The 19,984-nt window shown below is 42.6% G+C and overlaps 2 protein-coding genes across 2 annotated transcripts in view; one reads left to right on the top strand and one right to left on the bottom strand.

Moving 5' to 3' along the window:
- Positions 1-19,984, bottom strand: part of dnajc28 (DnaJ (Hsp40) homolog, subfamily C, member 28) — a 1,235,492-nt gene that overhangs the window by 1,096,171 nt on the left and 119,337 nt on the right. The gene's annotated exons all lie outside the window — the stretch shown is intronic.
- The window catches only part of LOC114641334 (olfactory receptor-like protein DTMT), a 49,353-nt gene continuing 31,677 nt past the window's right edge, over positions 2,309-19,984 (top strand). Inside the window, exon 1 of the mRNA XM_028790399.2 lies at positions 2,309-2,360. The gene's annotated coding sequence lies outside the window, so the exon portion shown is untranslated. The remainder of the gene's footprint in view (positions 2,361-19,984) is intronic.

Here is a 19,984-nt window from a genome sequence, read left to right as displayed (position 1 = left end):
TATAGGACATCTGTTGACTTCTTAGTCTTCTTTTAGTCATCTTGAAGTACATTTTGTTGTTCACTTGACCTTTATCTGATTTCCGACATTAACCCTTTATGCTATTTCTTTTAGATAAATATTCTGTTACCCTAAAATTGTTCTTCCACAATATCTGTAATGCTAATGATTGATTACTTTGCATGGTGAAAATTGGAAGAGGGAAAATAAGGATAAATCGGCATACACATCAAGAAACCAAAGCCCTGACATGACTGGGCTGGAGTCGCTAAACCAGGCCAACATGTTGGTAGCTGCTGCTCCATTTTGCCAGCAAAACACTTTAGCTACAGGAGTGGTCATTTCGATGAGCATCACCAAAAGAAAACGGTCAAAACGGGTGGTTCTATCTGAAGAGGAAAAGCCCGCAACGAGGGAATGAAGGAAAACTTTTTGTGGAGGGAAGTGAAGGAGTAAAAGTAATAATAAATCGATGAACACATCGGGAAACCAAAGCTCTGACACGACTACCAATGCTGTAGTGACTGCTGCTGCATTTTCCCAGCAAAACATTTTGACTACAAGAGTGATCATTTCGATGAGCAAAGCTAAGAGGAAGCATCGACAACAGATAGCTCTAACCGACGAGGAAAAGACCGCTGCGAGGGAAAGGGATTGATGCATATTATTACCCAATTATCAAATAAATATCATTAGACCTGTGTCAATTACTTCAATTTCAAACCCTCTTTGATGGGCAGCAACTGTTGGCGCCCCTTGCCCCACCTCTTGACACAGCGAGAACAGGGAGCAGGTTGAGGAGATCCGGGAGAGATGGAGATCTGCTCTAGAGAGGAGAGGAATGAAGGTCAGTAGCACCACCAAGACAGAATACATGTGTGTGAATGAGAGGGAGGTCAGTGGAATGGTGAGGATGGAGGGAGTAGAGTTGGCGAAGGTGGATGACTTTAAATACTTGGGATCAACAGTACAGAGTAATGGGGATTGTGGAAGAGAGATGAAAAAGAGAGTGCAGGCACGGCTGGAGAAGAGTGTCAGGAGTGATTTGTGACAGACGGGTATCAGCAAGAGGGAATGGGAAGGTCTACCGGACAGTTGTGAGACCAGCTATGTTATATGGGTTGGAGATGGTGGCACAGGAGATAGAGCTGGAGGTGGCAGAGTTAAAGATGTTAATATTGGCATTGGGTGTGACGAGGATGGACAGGATTAGAAATGAGGACATTAAAGGGTCAGCTCAAGTTGGATGATTGGGAGACAAAGTCAGAGAGGCGAGATTGCGTTGGTTTGGTCATGTGCAGAGGAGAGATGAGGAGTGTATTGGGAGAATTATGCTAAGGATAGAGCTGACAGGGAAGGGGAGAGGAGGAATGCCTAAGCAAAGATTTATGACCCCTAATGGGAGCAGCCAAAAAAAGGAGAGATAGAAGAAGAAGGAGAATGGTAATGAAATGGTAAAGTGTGCTGGTGGGCACCCTCTCTCTGTCTGTAAAATTAGATATAGCTGTCGAGACATATCAAGGTATGGTCCATGTCACACTAAGTTGTAATCTGTACTCATGACAAACAAATGTAAACTAAAATAAATGTATGGTGCCTACTCACTTGGTGTGTGTGTGTGTAATAACATTTAGATCACAGAGAATAACAGCTAATTGAAGGAACTTTCACACACCATACAATGGTCCTGCCTTAGTTTCCCTTGTGGACACTGACATTTCTGTCCCAGAGACGTTGTGTAAGCCCAAATCCTGGATAATTAAATCCCCCTGTTCCAAGGGCTGGCAGCTTCCCAACTACAATCTCAAAGGAAAGCTTAGTTTGAAATTGTGCAGGTGTAGAAATCCCAAGCTGCACCTCTGAGCCACAAAACAACACCATCATTGGCTCAATATTTTAAGAGAGTGCAGGAACAGAGGAGACCCCTTAGCTATTTAGTGTGCCAGGATGCTGGGCAGCCACAAGTTAGACTCTTGTGGGTACAGGCAGTGACAACTGATAGTCCGCTTTACCTTGAGGCTGATGAGCAGTGATATTTAATGCTTTAAGGGGAGAACGTCAGAGACTGAGAAACAGGGGATTAGGCTGCTGGCTGTGGAGAGGGGGCTGTCACATGGATGAGTGGTCCCTATACGTGTATGTGTCCTCTACCTACCAAATGATCTCCGTATTGTATTTACTATTCTGAATATCACTTTACAGAAAAGGAGCTCTGAAACAATTTGTGTCATCGAGTGGACTCAGAAATCTCTCTCGTGTTCCTGGTTACTGAGGTTCGTTGGTTTGAAAAACGTGAGGGAGAAAAGAAGAAGAAGAAACAGCTGGGAGAAGAAAAGATTTTGGAAAGCCATTTTATGCAGGTAAAGGTGCTTTGAAGTGTATTATAAATGTAAAGAATTATTATTATTATTATCCATCCATCCATTAGATAGATAGATAGATAGATAGATAGATAGATAGATAGATCATAGTCTGTCAGTGGAGCAGGACATTGACAGCAGTCTGTCGTTTTATTACTATTATTACTACTATTAATTATAAAACAGATTATTCAACCCGCTATATCCTATCTACAGGGTCACAGGGGTCTGCTGGAGCCAATCCCAGCCAACACAGGGCATAAGGCAGGAAACAAACCCCGGGCATGGCACCAGCCCACCACAGATTATTATTATTATTATTATTATTATTATTATTATTATTATTATTATTATATGTAGTAATAGATAGTTCAATAGGTAAAGCACTCTATACAGTAATGGAGAAAAGCACAATGTAGCAGTAGACTGCTGATAATGGAGACATATAAAATTAACACTTAGGACATGGTGTTCCTATTCTTCCATTTGTCGCACCCACCAGGTTGTTATAATATATTTGGAATTATATTTGTTGAAATATATTAAGAGAAATAGATCTTGCATTATATTTCAGATATACTCTTAACAGGATATGAACACATATTATTCAGGTGTTTTTAAATATATTTATTTCTCATAAGGGTATTGTCTTTCACTATTGAGGGAGGTGGTGGTGGTGCACCTTCAAGTACTTGGGGGTCCACATCAGTGACCACTTGGACTAGTCTAGTAACGTAGAGGAACTGTAGAGGAAAGGACAGTGTGTGCAGACTCTTCCTACTTGTGAATGTGCATAGTGAAGTCACTTACAGATTCCATAACTCTCTGATGGCCCACCACACCACAAAATGAATTAAGAAGGCAGGCTCAGTTATGGGAGACACTGCTGGAGGTAGAAGTGGAGCACAGAATGAAGTCAAAACTGAAGGCCACCATGAACTTGGGTGACAGGCTAAAAGAGTACTAATCATGATAACAGGAAGCTCTCACCAAAATAATTTTGCTCGTGTTGTTATGTTCCATAAAAGCTCAGTCCTACTGTGGGGTGTCCAGTTAACAAAACCACCGAGTCCCAGTCCTAATAGCAGGTCTCCTCGCCCAAAGTTCATTCTCTTGATTCAAAACATAAGCAGTGTGCCAGGCAGGAAAAAACACGAGGGCTTATGCTGAACTCTGGTCAGGCAGGGATGAGTTTGATAAGAAATGAAGATGAGGTGCTAAGTTAGTAAAATTCAGAGCTGGTCATCTGGGCATATTTTGGCTACAGCAAAACAGAAGTCAAACGTAAATTCTAACGAAAAAACTTTGCTGTGACTAAACTTGGCACGAGCAGCTTGTGGAATACAAAGAAATGTACAAGCAAAATTAAAAAAGAGAAACTAATTAGCACAGTAATGGCTCAAGTGATTTCTCAAAGCAGAGGTCTTTAACACAAGCATTCGCTAACACCATTCAATCTCCGAAACATTCACTCAGATGAAACGACATAACAAATATTACGTGCTTCCTTTTCAAAGTTCATAAGGGATGTGAAACATTCATGTTCTGCTTTTTGACAGTGACTTGACTTTTACTATAAAATTTGTCAAAACCGTGATCTCTTTTCACAACATGTTGTGACCAGTAGGGGGTGCTGCCACACACTCTACATTATTACGTTATTAAAGTATTTCCACACATTACTTTCTCGCTTTCTACCCGCAAGCATCTGTCCAAAACTCGCCATTGTCAACCTCACATGTGTACTTCTTCAACCCGACGAACCAAATGTGTTCAACAAACAAGCAATGTTCCTTTACGGAAGTTGTACCACAGTTGTAAGCCCAAAGTACAAGATCACCGCATCGTAACTGAACGCTGAGGGTGACCAACAAACAACCGCTCTGCACGATTGAACCAGATTGAACGAAAATGCGATTGCTCTTTTTTTTCGTTTTTACTCAATTTTTGTTCTCGTTTTAGTTCGTTCACTAATTTTTATTTGTATTTAGTTTTAGTTTCTCTGTCTTAATTTCAATTCTCATTCTTGTAAAATGAAAAACAGTATTTTTAGTTCTAGTTCTCGTTTTCGTTATGAAAATACCACTGAACTGCACCTCTGTCAAATCCATTCACCGGGTGATTTTTTATTTAACCTCCATGGGGACAGCACCACCTGCTACTCACCTTGTCCCACTAATGTGAATCAACTCCAGCTACAGCATTTCAGCTATAAGAGAAGTCATGTAAACCATTAAGAACTGGGCTGTGTCTTTGTAGGTCATTTGTGGACTTTGTCTTCTTATAATCGTTTTTAGTTTATTGTTGGAGTTTGGGATTGGGTTAAACCTTCATGCATAAATAGTGAACCGAGACTGAATGTCCTGCATATACAGATGTTCACTTGTCAGTTTGTGTATATATGTGTATATTTCATATCTACCAGGGCATATCTACCAAGAAAAGGGGGCATCAGGAGCAGCTGGTGGTTTCAAGGCTACCTAAGTTACAATTTTCAACATCAAAGTTTAACTACTGATTGTTATACCTTAGTCCGACTTGTGCTCCGTGTGTTAATTTTAAATAAATAAATAATGGACGTGCTCGTGCTGGGAAGTGGAGCGGGTATGAGCGATTGTCTGAAAAGACGGCTCAGGTTGGTGCATGGTGGTCAGCTATACATACGTTGCCTTGCCAGCATGTGCTGGCGGTCCGTGTGTCTCATTATCAACCCGGGGTGGCAATCAGATGATCACAACTGGAACCGCTCCCCAGAATGTAAAAGGGGAGTGCAGGATCAGAAAGAGGAAAAGAATAGATGAGGAGTGTGAGAGAGAGACGGTGTGAGGAAAGGAAGCAGATGGATGGGTATGGAGACCCAGTGGGTATCATGCGGGGCCAGTGCTCAGGACGGGGCTAAAGGGTCGCTTCTGCTGAGTGACCAGGTAGCAGGAGTGACCATCACGTTCAGGAATGTTCTCTCACTGGGAGGAGCTGACGGACTGGCATTGGTACAAGGGGCTCGGTGGCTCCCCCCGGAAGGCCAAAGAAGTGGCGATGGGGACAGAAGTGTCTGCTGGTAGACGTCTCCTCGGTCTGGATGATCCGATACGGGATAAGACGAGGAGGAGTCAGTTTTAAATTGGCTAGTTTCATGCCTGTATTTTAACCTCGTCGTTTATAATCGATTGTTTATTGAACTGTTTTTAACCTCCACTAATTCACTTTTTATTGGATTATTTATTTATTGACATTTGGAATCACTACACATTTTGAACACTGTATGTTTGGGTGTTTTTAACAAGAGCACTGGAGCACGTTGTGTGCTTGTCCTCATCCACTGGCTCGTCCAGTCATGACCATCGACGGTGTCGCGTTCAAGAGGCTCACCAAGTGCAACGGGGGTGTGGAGATGACCCGCACTCTCACCGTTAGTAAAAACTACAGTACATCTAAAATAATGTGGATACTTTAGTGTGTATGTTTTATTTCGGGGACAGACCCCAAATCACTATTATCATGTGTCATAAAATGTTGCAACAATAATAGATCTTGTAATTATTAAGCTAATTTATACGATTTTCTTTCTTACCAGATGAACTGAAGTATTCTGCCATGATGTGGAACGTGACAGTTATAGTGTCGGAGTTCATACTGCAATGCACGATTGATCCTGACCAGAAGACCATTATTACCGTATCACTTGCCCTAATCTACTTGACGACACTCATTGGGAACCTGCTGGTGATCGTGGTCATCACAATTGACCTTCACCTCCACACCCCAATGTTTCGCTACATTTGCTGCTTAGCCATCCTCGATATCGCTAACAGCTCCAATATTATCCCACGCATGTTGGGTATCCTGCTTTTCAACTACTCCACTATACCCTATGAACCCTGCTTACTGCAGTTATGTATGTTGGGCTATTTAGGGCTTTTGGAGGGCAATCTTTTGCTAGTTATGGCCTGTGACCGCTATGTAGCTGTGGTTTATCCCCTGAGGTATCCATCGATTGTTACGAGTAAAGTTGTCTGGGCCAGCATCATCCTGGTGATCCTTATTGGTTTGGTTTTACTCATTCCATACCTGGTTTATGTAAGAGAGCTCTCCTTTTGTCACAGCAATGTCTCGCCTTACTGCTTTTGCGACTATGCAACACTGGTGCAGATTGCATGCAATGATGACCCCAAGTACGCTGTCCTTCTGTCAACCACAACACTGATAGTTGCTATGTACTGTGTGACACTGACCCTCTTTTCCTACTACAAAATCGCTCGAGCTGCTCTGAAAATCTCCTCCGTCAAAGGGAAACAGAAGGTTTACAGTACCCTGCTGACCCACCTGCCAGTGGTTGCCCTCTTCTATCTCCCTCTGATTATCTCCTACATGCTTCCTGGAGTTGGAGTAAAGCTATCAACGGAAGCCTGCAATTCCTTAATAATTGTGGGCATCCTAGTCCCCCCGATGGTAAATCCCTTAATCTATAGCTTTAGAAATAAGGAAATAAAAAGCAGCATCTACCGGCTTTTCATGGGAACGAGAACCAATCCTGAGATCGAGGATCCATAGAAAAGTCAATAAGAACAGAGACAGCTTAACATGGTCATCTTCACAAAGTTCCGGTACAATTTTAAGCATATTTTTTGACTCGTGAAGAGCAACATCACTTTATGGAGAGTTTAAATCCCACACAAGATTATGACTTATGGGATGTTAGATGTGCTAATGAGGCAATAAAGAAATTAAAATTAGGCTTAGTATTGTCAAGCCATTGCTGCCATTTAAAGAAAACATACAATACAGGCTTGGAAATTCAAAAAATTAATAAATTCCATACCTTATTTTGTAAACGATTTGCTGCATGGTACTGTTTTCCTGAAGTTAAGCTAAGTGGCTTTTTAGGACTTACTGGTAAACACCCCGCACACTCCAAGTATCAATAAGGTGTTTAGCGCTGTGGGAATCAATGGTTCTGTGATGCTGACCTCTGGCAATTGAAGGGTAACTCAATAATTATTTGCACTGTTATGATGGCTTCCTTGGGGTTGACTGTGTCTGTAGTGACAGTGGTAAAGTTTCGACCTTGATCAGTCAGTTCCTCTTGTTGGTGTCTAGAAATAGACATGGCCGATCCACTCCCCATTGGCACTAAAGAAGAACATCGAGCAGTGATCTCCTTTATTATGGGCTGAAAGTGTACTGGGGACAAACTCCATAAAAGGCTTTCTGCATGATGTGGAGACAGTGTTTTACTATGGTGGAGTCTATACGAGTGGATGTAGAAGTTCAAGCAATGGCAGATTTTGGTATGGGCCAAATGGGCAACACAGGGCAAACGTACCAAAAATTTAGAATGGTAGTTACAGGCTAAGATGGTCAATCCATTAGATGCATTGCTTATGAAAGTTAAGGAGCATGTACTCCGTATACCCACTGGCTCGCACACTGCAAAGTCCTTGTTCTGTGCTAATTACGTAACTGAAAGGGTGCATAGTCTGGACACTAAGAAGAACTCCTCCCCAGTCATCAAAGTCTAGTAATATTGTTGGCGTGCGCTCACCCGATGAGTGGCTTATATGAAAGGTGAGGGGCGCATGCTCTATAAATTCCATGATGTGTACCCAGAGGGGAGCCATTTATGTAATTAAAGAGGCATGCGCTTCAGACACTGAGCGGGACCTCACCCCAGTCTTCAAAGTCTAGTAATACTCTTTGCTTGCAGTCACCTGAGGGGCAGTGGAAATGAAAGATGAGGGGTGTGAGCTCCATAAATTACATGGTATGTACACAGAGGGGCATTATGTATGTAACAAAAGAGACATGTGCTTCAGACACCGAGTGGGACCCCTCTCCAATGTTTAAAGTCTAGCAATACTATTTGCATGCAGTCACCTGAGGGGTATCGAAAATGAAAGGTGAGGGGTGCGAGCTCCATAAATTACATGGTATGTACACAGAGGGGTGCTATGTATGTAACTAAAGAGGCATGCACTTCAGACACTGAGCGGGACCTCACCCAAGTCTTCAAAGTCTAGTAATACTATTTGCTTGCAGTCACCTGAGGGGTAGCAGAAATAAAAGATGAGGGGTACGAGCTCCATAAATTACATGGTATGTACACAGAGGGGTGCTATGTATGTAACAAAAGAGACATGTGCTTCAGACACCGAGTGGGACCCCTCTCCAATGTTTAAAGTCTAGCAATACTATTTGCATGCAGTCACCTGAGAGGAAGCAAAAAAGAATGGTAATGGGTGCAAGCTCCATAAATTCCATGTTACGTACACAGACAGGCGCCGTGTATGTTTACATTTACTTATAAAGCTGACGCCTTTAACCAAGGTGCCTTACAACATTTATGAGACAATTGGTTACATTTCTTTTGGTTTTCGAATTGGAGACCGGTCAGGCGACTCGCTCAGGGTCACACAGTGTCAGTAGCAGGACTTGAACCCACCACCTCTGCATTTGAAGTCCGAGTCTTAACTGCTACACCACACTGACTGCCTGTGTGTAACTAAATTGGCACGCGAGACCCCACCTCAGTCACTAAGGTCTAGTAATGCTGTTTGCACGCTGTACCTCTAGGGGTGGCTTACGTGAAAAGGTATGCGGAGTGCACTCCATCAATTCCATGGTATGGACACAGAGGGGTGCCAATTATGTAACTGAAAGGGTGTGTGCTCCGGACACTGAGTGGGACTCATCACCCAAGGGTTACTGTATATGATAGGTAAGGGGCTCCATAAATTCTATGGTATGTATAAAAGAAGGGAGTCATTTATTTAACTAAAGAGGCATGTACTCCAGACACCGAGGGGGACACTGCCCCCAACCAGCTTTCGAAATATAATACTGATTACTCCGTATGGACACAGAGATGCACCGTCCACCCTCCATGTCTAGGGCTCCAAAAGAGCTTCAACCTGCACTGCTGACAAGTGTCAAAGCACGAAGAAGGAGTGGGATGTCCATCCATCCAAAATTACTATCCAAGTGAAGATAATTAGTGACTTACCCTCGTATTTTCTGGTTTTCCTGTTACTCTCCTTTCTGCTCCAGACAGGACAGTATGGACAAGCTTGTGAACCTTTCATAGAGATTTAAACATTTTTTTTGTAATCTCAAGATATCTTCAAAAATATATATACTTTCCTGCATTTAACATGTTTTTGCATTCTGCTATGTAAAAAAGCTAATCTCTGAACAGCTTGAACCTTTTATATCTACAGTATATTCACAGTAAAGCTAAAAGAGACCATTTCTCATTCAAAAAAGCTAATTAAAAAAGTTGACTACATCTTGTTTGTTTGTTTGTTTTTTTTTGTTCGCAATTCATTTAAAAAGTGATCCATATCTGCTATGACTGTGCACTGATATGTAACCGCTGAATATGCCCAGAATGCACAAATAAATAAAAAGTTTAGCTCAGGGGTCTCCAGCTCCAGTCCTGATGCGTTACTGGGGCTGCAGTGTTTCATCCATCCATCCATCCTCTTCCGCTTATCCGAGGTCGGGTCGCGGGGGCAGCGGCTTGAGCAGAGATGCCCAGACTTTCCTCTCCCCGGCCACTTCTTCTAGCTCTTCCAGGAGAATCCCAAGGCGTTCCCAGGCCAGTCGAGAGACATAGTCCCTCCAGCGTGTCCTGGGTCTTCCCCGGGGCCTCCTCCCGGTTTGACGTGCCCGGAACACCTCACCAGGGAGGCGTCCAGGAGGCATCCTGATCAGATGCCCGAGCCACCTCATTTGACTCCTCTCGATGCAGAGGAGCAGCGGCTCTACTCTGAGCCCCTTCCGGATGACTGAGCTTCTCACCCTATCTTTAAGGGAGAGCCCAGACACCCTGCGGAGGAAACTCATTTCAGCCGCTTGCATTCGCGATCTCGTTCTTTCGGTCACAACCCATAGCTCATGACCATAGGTGAGGGTAGGAACATAGATCGACTGGTAAATTGAGAGCTTTGCTTACGGCTCAGCTCCTTTCTCGCCACGACAGACCGATGCAGAGCCCGCATCACTGCGGACGCCGCACCGATCCGCCTGTCGATCTCACGCTCCATTCTTCCCTCACTCGTGAACAAGACCCCGAGATACTTGAACTCCTCCACTTGAGGCAGGATCTCGCTCCCAACCCTGAGAGGGCACTCCACCCTTTTCCGGCTGAGGACCATGGTCTCAGATTTGGAGGTGCTGATTCCCATCCCAGCCGCTTCACACTCGGCTGCGAACCGATCCAGAGAGAGTTAGAACATTAACACAATCTAGAAGAGAACAGACCATTCAGCCTAACAAAGCTCGACAGTCCTATCCACCTAATTCCTCCAGAGTAACATCAAGTCGAGTTCTGAAAGTCCCTAAAGTCCTCCTGTCTACCACACTACTTGGTCACTTCTTCCAAGTGTCTAACGTTCTCTATGTGAAGAAAAACTTCCTCATGCTTGTGTGAAATTTACCTTTAGTAAGTTTCCAGCTGTGTTCTTGATGAACTCATTTTAAAGTCGCAGTCTCGATCCATTGCACTAATTCCCTTCTGTAGCAGTTGAGATTCTGATCCACCTCTTGAACCCTCAGGTACCACTCCCAACACCAGGTAAAAGTACAAGACTTCTTTATTTTTGGATAATCACGTGCACAAAGCACCCTCCACTCCACACTACTCATATAAACCAACAATAAAGCACAATAATAATCAATCCTCCTCTCCCAGACACTTCACCACCCTACCTCTCAGCTCAGCTCAGTGTCTGGGCTTTCCCAGAGTCTTTTATACTCCCTGACCCGGAGGTGTTCCTGCCCAATAGTCCACAAGTCCTTATTACTTCCGGGTCAGGGTAGAAGTCCTTTTCTTCAACCTGGAAGTGCATCATCTCTCTTGTTCACGTGACCAGGACGTACTACCGGGTTATAGGGCACATACGAGTCCATGAGCCTCCCTACAGTGACTCCCGGTGGTCCCCAAGGTATCCAGCAGGGCTGTGTGTAGAAACTACATAGTCCATGAGGCCCTGCTGGAATTCGGGGCCCGTCCATGCTGTCGGGAGAGCTCCTCCTGGCGGCCTGGGGGTGAGGGCCGGAATATGAAGCCGGCCATCCATCACACTTCATAATTTTAACTCTTTCAGGGCGGATGTCATCTTTTGTCAAAATTCATGGTCTAGGACAGTAATCAGCTGCAAACTGTAACAAAACTCACCGTTACCTTTTAGTTCGACTCTCTTTGCTAAAAGGAAAGTTACATAGCTTTGTTGATTTATCCTCAATTCCATACGCATGCTTGAGTAGTAAAGAGCAAACAGCTTCTAAAATGGCATCAACATCTGGAGAGAGACCAAAGCGAATGTGCAAAGCAAAATACTCCATGGATGTTTTACGTAATTTGGTTGAATAAGACTTGTCAGACTCTGGAAAATGAAAGTGAGGGTACCAGCATCATCTGATTGGACCCCAGCTGATCGTGGTGCTGAACACTTTTGTGTAGCTGATGCACCTACAGCAGCGTTCACCTGGGAGGACAGACATTTAAAACGACAAGAGGTACAAACTATATTGTGTTCCCACCTGCTGTGGGAAATAAGCCAGGCAGCTGGCCCACCGTGCATTCCTGCTGACCATCGAGGTGCCCCCACACAGACACTGCCACCAGAGATGCCTAACATGCACCAACAGTGGCCATGGCACATAGCAACAGATGTTTTAAGTTGATTTATATGTGAAACCATTGCTTTGTGTTCTTTTGAGAAAACTGTGCTTTTTAGAAAAAATATTCAGCCCTCAAAGAGTTAAACACTTCAATTATGTCTCCTCTTTTTCTTCTTTTTCTTGAACTGTAAAGGCTCAGCTCTTTTCATCTTCATAATTCATCCCCTGTAGCCCTGGAATCAGCCTAGTTGCTCTTCTCTGGACCTTCTCTAGTGCTGCTATGTCCTTTTTGTAGCCTGGAGACCAAAACTGCACACAGTACTCCAGATGAGGCCTCACCAGTGTTTATGTGAAATTTACCCTTAACAAGTTTCCAACTGTGTTCTTGATGAACTCATTTTAAAATATCCGTCTCATTCCACTGTACTAATTCCCTTCATAATTTTAAACACTTCAGTCAGGTCTCCTTTTAATCTTCTTTTGCTTAAACTGTAAAGGCTCAGCTCCCTTAATCTTTCCTCATAACTCATCCCCTGTAGCCCTGGATTCAGCCTCGTTGCTCTTCTCTGGACCTTCTCTAGTGCTGCTCTGTCCTTTTTGTAGCCTGGAGACCAGATGAGGCCTCAGCAGTGTGTTGTAAAGCTTGAGCAGAACCTCCTTGGACTTATACTCCACACATCAAGGTGCTATATAACCTGTTATTCTTCTAAACTTCTTAATGTCTCCTGAACTCTGTCTGGAAGTTGATAACGTTGAGTCCACTCCGAATTCTGAAACCTTCTCATGAGGTGTTCTTTCGATTTCCAGACCACCCATTGTGTATTCAAGCCTCACATTTTTACTTCCTAAATGTATTTTTTTACATTCACTGACATTAAACTTCATCTGCTGTCACAAATCTGCCCAACGGTGTCTGCTCTCCAAGTTCTTCTGTAATCATTTAACGGATTCTCAATTATGTGCCAATCCACCTATCTTGGCATCATCTGCAGACTTAACCAACATGTTTTTTTATATTCCTATCCAAATCATTTGTATCTATTAAAAATAACAGCAGCTCTAGCACTGACCCAAGCAGGACCCCGCTCTTAACATCACCCAATTCTGATGAGGTTCCTCGCTCCATCACTCTCTGCTTCCTGTGTTTTAGCCAATTCTGCACCCATCTGCACCCTGCACCCCCACTTCTTTTAGTTTGCATGTTAGGTTATATATCATGGTGTGTGGAAAGATATATTTTAGTTACACTAGGGGGCTTCGTCCCCGCTCGCTTCGCTCACCAAACCCCCTGCCTGTGCTACGCACTAGCAACTTCATGTCTCTGCCGCTCGCAAAAAACCAAACTTTTAATTCTCTCGCATAGGCGTCTTCATTGGGAAGAAACACTACTCTTCTCTGATGGCAACACAAATTAGATGATCTACAAGTCTCCGACTTAAAGTTTAAAGCCAAACAATATCTGCATACTTCTGTCATATCACCGACTGTATGTCCATATATTCGATCTCTTTTTGCTTTTACCTCTTCATCAATATCGCATTGAATTTTGATTCCGTGTTTGGAATTACATCGTGACAACGCAACATATGACTACCTGTAAATGAATATCGTTTCTCTCTCTCTTCACGAACTGTGTACGTGGTTGTAAATGTTTTATATGTGAGCAGGACTTTTTCAAATCTCTTTGCATTAAGTCTTGTCTCGCAGAGTTTGAAATTTTCTCTCGCGGGATTTCACTTTCACCAAACAACCAATCTTTTAATTTTCGCAGATAGGCCTCTCCAGTTGGAAGAAACACTACTTTTCCTTAATGGCAACACGAATTAGAGTTTAAAGTTTAAATCGGAACAATATATTCGATCTCTTTTCGCTGTTCCGTTATTTCACTGAGTAATAATTTCCATTTGTTTGCGCTAATGCAATCTTTACTATCATTTTTTTGGAGACTTTCAAATTTGCGTACTTCCATTATCTCTAACCTGCTCTGCATGTGTACCGCACCAATGTTTTTGAATTCTTTGTGACGTTCTACTTTGTCTTCTACTCTTTGTCTTTTATTTCCGGCCTCGGGCCTGGTTAAATCTCTTGGCACAATGTCTCGTCTCATGGGACGCGAAGGTGTCTTTCTGAAGATCACGTCTCGTCGCAGGATGAAAAGTCTTGTCTCCTAAGATTATTTTATTATAATAGAGAGATAACACACTGTGAGGCTGTACACAGAGTATTGTGTACAGTTTTGGTCTCTATATCATAGAAAAGACATAGCAGCACTAGAGAGAGTCCAGAGGAGAAAAATTAGGCTGATTCCAGGACAGAGGAGTGAGAGCTTTTTAGTGGAAATTGAAGGAGCTGCAGCAGTGACCTGATCAAAGTGATTAAAATTATGAAGAAATTGATGGAGTGGATCCCAGCTGTTATTCAACATGAACACGCTGACATGGTAGGAAACGCATAAAGGGCAGATTCTGTACGACCATATATTTTGGTTAGGATGTAGGACTTTAGGGACTCTCAAATCTCAATTTGATGAACTACCATGTCCATGCAGGGAGAGCCTTACATCAGTTCTGTCTGTAAGAATGGAGAAAAATTCCTGCCACATAATGAGAGATACTTGTGGAAGGCGACCCTAAGTGTTTCATTCAACTGAAGAAATTAAAATGCAAGGCCACCTAAATACGAACAAAGTGTATGGAAACCCACTGAACATCTGATAAAGTGAATGAAGACCGAAACCAATCTTTGTGTTTGACCTCCTGCTTTGACATTTAGGCTTTACCATTTATGGAAATGAAGTTGATATCCCAGTTGACGTAGCACAGGTAATAGATGATAACACGACACTTGTGGAGTTGGGAAATACTGACTTTGAAGGTCTTTAGCTGAGGTGGATGGAACCTTTAGGCCTCGATTGTACATCGAAACCTCAGGATTCTTCTTAACTCAAAACTGTTACATGAAAGGGAATGTGAGATCCTCTGGGATTATTGCAATCTTTATGGCTGAAAAATCCAAATCCGAATCAGAATCCCTTTTATTTTCCGGTAGTTAATGTACAGGAATTCATCTTGGTAGCTTCAGTGCTGCTTATAACAGAAGAGAGCATCACAAACAAATAACATAAAAGCATAAGTTAAATAACATTCATTATAAACAGTCATGGAATAATGAAATTATAATGGAGATTGTAAGAAAGGTACTATATTGAGCCCGACCCGACACAGATTCACACGGTAGGCATGGGTAAAATGAAATAAACTGTTTATTATTCTTCAACTGGAGGGCACGTCTTCTCCGTAATCCCTCCAGCCACAACACAGTCCCAAAGCACAGTACAGTAACACCAAGCACTCTTCTTCTTCTTCTCTCTTCCACCACCACTCTTCCTCAGCAAGCTTTGTCCTCCTCCACCCGACTCTGGCTCCATTTTATTGGGTACCCAGAAGTACTCCAGGTGCTTGATTGGCAACATCTGGCTGCACTTCCGGGTAAGGATAGATAGATAGATAGATAGATAGATAGATAGATAGATAGATAGATAGATAGATAGATAGATAGATAGATAGATAGATAGATAGATAGATAGATAGATAGATATGAAAGGCACTATATAATAAAGATAGATAGATAGATAGATAGATAGATAGATAGATAGATAGATAGATAGATAGATAGATAGATAGATAGATAGATAGATAGATAGATATGAAAGGCACTATATAATAATGATAGATAGATAGATAGATAGATAGATAGATAGATAGATAGATAGATAGATAGATAGATAGATAGATAGATAGATAGATAGATAGATAGATAGATAGATAGATAGATAGATAGATATGAAAGGCACTATATAATAATGATAGATAGATAGATAGATAGATAGATAGATAGATAGATAGATAGATAGATAGATAGATAGATAGATAGATAGATAGATAGATAGATATGAAAGGCACTATATAATAATGATTGATAGATAGATAGATAGATAGATAGATAGATAGATAGATAGATAGATAGATAGATAGATAGATAGATAGATAGATAGATAGATAGATAGATAGATAGATACTTAATTAATCCCAATGGGAAATTCACATTCTCCAGCAGCAGCATAATGATACAATAAATAATATTAAATTAAAGATTGATAATAATGCAGGTGAAAAACAGACAATAACTTTGTATAATGTTAAATGTTAACGTTTACCCCCCAGGGTGGAATTGAAGAGTCTCATAGTGTGATGGATGAACGATCTCCTCAGTCTGTGAGTGGAGCAGGACGGTGACAGCAGTCTGTCGCTGAAGCTGCTCTTCTGTCTTGAGATGATCCTGTTCAGTGGATGCAGTGGATTCTCCATGATTGACAAGAGTCTGCTGAGCACCCGTCTCTCTGCCACGGATGTCAGACTGTCCAGCTCCATGCCTACAATAGAGCTTGCCTTCCTCACCAGTTTGTCCAGGCATGAGGCGTCCTTCTTCTTTATGCTGCCTCCCCAGCACACCACCGCGTAGAAGTGGGCGCTCGCCACAACCGTCTGATAGAACATCTGCAGCATCTTATTGCAGATGTTGAAGGACGCCAGCCTTCTAAGGAAGTAGGAAGTTGTATGCATGCGCACAAACATACATGACCATACACTGTACATACACACACTCCTTCATACAGTCTCATATGAGAGAACACATTAGTAAAATGGATTAAATTATGGGTCCATGAGGGCTACAGTTAGATGGAAAGAAACTGTTGAGGTGTCGGTTAGTTTTAGTTTTAATTGACCTAAAGCATTTACCAGAGGGGAGTTTGTAGAACAAGTGATGGCCTGATGAGATGAGCCCATGGTGACCCTTGTCACATGGTTAGTGACAGGCCTGCAACCAAAAGAAGGGCACAGCCAATGACCTCACAACACACTGAAACTTATTCTTGGAGCGGACCATTTGCTGAAGTAAACCAGACAACATTGGAGAACGTGATCACACTTACAATTCCGACTTTATAAAGCGTTACCCAGTTTGGCTGGGAAATACAGTATTTAATATTTTTAGCTGGCAAATGTTGTGGAGCTTTATTAGTGGTGTTAATGTCGCAGTTGAGAGTGTTTGTGATAGTTGTGCCCCAACCATATTAACTGCAGAATCATTCATTTCTAGTGGGTGTAACTGCTGTTTACAAAAGTCAATGACCTTTTTTTAAAAACTCTTGGTGGTCTTGAGCACGAGGCTATTAGTAGCACACCAAGACACAAGACAAGTCCACTCTTTTCCATAAGCTCTTTCATTTCCTTTAATACATACGTCAAATAATGGAGGTGTCATCAGCAGACGAGCGGTATGTCGTGGGTATGATGTTAAACTACATGCGGCCCTGCAGGGAAACTTGCAGGTAAAACTTGGGGGTTGATGGCAGGATTGGCACTTCACGCAGGCTCCCAAATGGCAGACAGGACTTCTTTCTGCTCTCCACGGGATTATCTCTGCTGTAGCTGCCCACAGGAAGGCTGTTCGCAAGATGAAGGGGATGGAGGAAAAGCCCTCGGGAGCAATCATCCTCAGAAGAGTCAAAACCTTCGGAGAGCCAATGGGGTCAGGCCTGTTGGGGATGGGAACTGTTGTGGTGTTGAGGCGTCGCCACCGTAAAAACTTCACGCAGCTCCGAAATGGCAGACAGGACTCCTTTCTGCTCTCTGTGGGAGTAGCTCTGCTGCCCTCAGGAGCCATCATCCCAGTGGCGTGCTCGAGTTCATGCCGCTCGGGCCGGGGTGGTGCTTCAATTCGCTGCCCTCCAACATATCTGAATATGTTAATCTATTTCAATAGAAAATTAAAATGACATATAGAGAAAAATTCAGATACATTTTGCATAGGTTTATTCATATATAGAGAAACAGAAATAATTTTTCACATATAATTATTTATAAGCATCAACTAGACAAGAATGTAGACACACTGATGTGCCGTGTTCTAATTATTAGTTTAATATAATTACGCTGCGTCAGCCAGAGCCACTCAAGCATACAAGTGATAGGTGGAGATGTTTTCTGCACAGAGCAAGAACGCAAGAACCCTTACCCTAACCCTAACTGTAAATTAGCTTGTTTATCTTCCTAAAAATTATTATTGGTGTAATGTTTATGTTTATTTTTGTTATTGCCTGATGCCATCACAGAAGGACAGTCTGAAAATTATTTTTGAAGCATTTGTGGATAAAAATCAGAGAATTTTACTTTTTTCATTCATGAGTGATATTTTTTCCGAACCCTGCTGCTTACACATGAATTGTACTTAGCCTTTTGGCCAATAATGCCGCCCCCAAAAAATGTGCCGCCCAGGGAGGACCACCCCCTCCGCCCGCCCCTAGCTACGCCACTGCATCATCCCCGAAACCGTCGGAGAGCCAGCGGGGTCAGGCCTGTTGGGGATGGGGACTAGTGTGGTCGCCCACACTCGGGTCCCAGTTTGAGGCAGCCCATCTGGGTAGACGCATAGAAGTGTGCCATTGTGATCTCTGAGGATTATTCCATATGCATGATTTCATTAAAAAGCCATAAATAAATAACAGCTGAAACCACGTAAATTCAGCAGACCAAGAGAACCTGACAAGGAGATGGGAAGAAATTAGCAGAAGATGACTCAGGCAGGCCATTGAAAAAGTGCTGATGTGCCCCCAGTTTGGTGATGATCAATATATGGACCAGGGGCTTCGATTTTTCCCTGTGAATGTATCCACGCTTACCAAATGAATGAAATATTTTTGCAACCCGGAAAAGTATAAAGCTCAGGCAACTGTACTGAACCTTAGAGCTCACCTACGGACATGTGGACGGCATTGCTCTTACCTGTACCTGGGAAACAAGCCTGCTGGTGTGGCCAGATTCAACTGCAGGAACCCCCCAATTTCATCACTCTTTTTGCCAGTAGCTCTCCTCTGAAAATATTAACACAGGGGACACAGATTGGAAACTTCTTCAGGGTAAATTTCACACAAACACACAGTTTTTCTTCATACAGACAACCATAGACACTTGAAATAAGTGACCGAGTAGTGTGGTGGACAGGAGAAAGCTCGACAGAATCATTTACAAATGATAATATGTACATATGCATGTCTTTTTATGAATAAATTTGAAGTTTGTTGCATAATTTTATATAATTTTATAATTTTACAACGATCCTATATTCCCGGTGCAAGCTCCTCGCTTATTGACCAATTCACTTAACGACGTAGTCGTCGGAACAGAACTTGGTTGTAAAGTGAGGAGTACCTGTACTGAACGTGTCAACGTTTCTCTCAGTAAGTATATTTCTAAGGGGGCTATTGACATGAAATTTCCACCAGATGTCGGTAACAACCCAAGGAATCCGCACATACAAAGAAATCAAAACAAATAAGCCCATAAATTAAGTGATGTGCAATAAAGTGGAATGACACAGGGAATAAGTATTGAACACGCTTACTGAAATGTATTGAAAGCCTTTGTTGGTAATGAGAGCTTCAAGATTCCTCCTGTATGTCGCCTGCATTGCTCAGGTGGGATTGTGGCCCATTCTTCCACACAAACTGTCTTCAAATCTTGAAGGTTCTGGTGGCCTCTTCCATGAACTCTAACCTTCAGTTGTTTCCATCGATTTTCGATTAAGTTCAAGTCGGCTGATTGACTGACTGGACCATTCTAGCAGCTTCTTTACTTTCTGTATTCTCTGACACCAACTGAGAGTTTCTTTGGCTGTGTCTTTGAGATCCTCGTCTTGCTGAAATGTGTCCCTCATTTCATCTTCAGCATCCTGGTAGATGGCAGCAGATTCTTATCAAGAATGCCCTGTTACATTTCTCCATGCATCCTTCCTTCAATTATATGAAGTCTGCCAGTACCATATGCTGGAAAACAGCCCCCCACCATGATGTTCCCATCTCCAAACTTCACTGTTGGTGGGGTGTTTTTGGGGTAATGATGTGCAGTGCCATTTCTCCTCCAAACATGGTGTGTGCAATGACA

Source organism: Erpetoichthys calabaricus, chromosome 4 (assembly GCF_900747795.2).
Source record: "Erpetoichthys calabaricus chromosome 4, fErpCal1.3, whole genome shotgun sequence".
NCBI lineage: Eukaryota > Metazoa > Chordata > Cladistia > Polypteriformes > Polypteridae > Erpetoichthys > Erpetoichthys calabaricus.
Note: the sequence above shows the minus strand (reverse complement) of the source record. Positions and strands in the feature narration are given on the sequence as shown.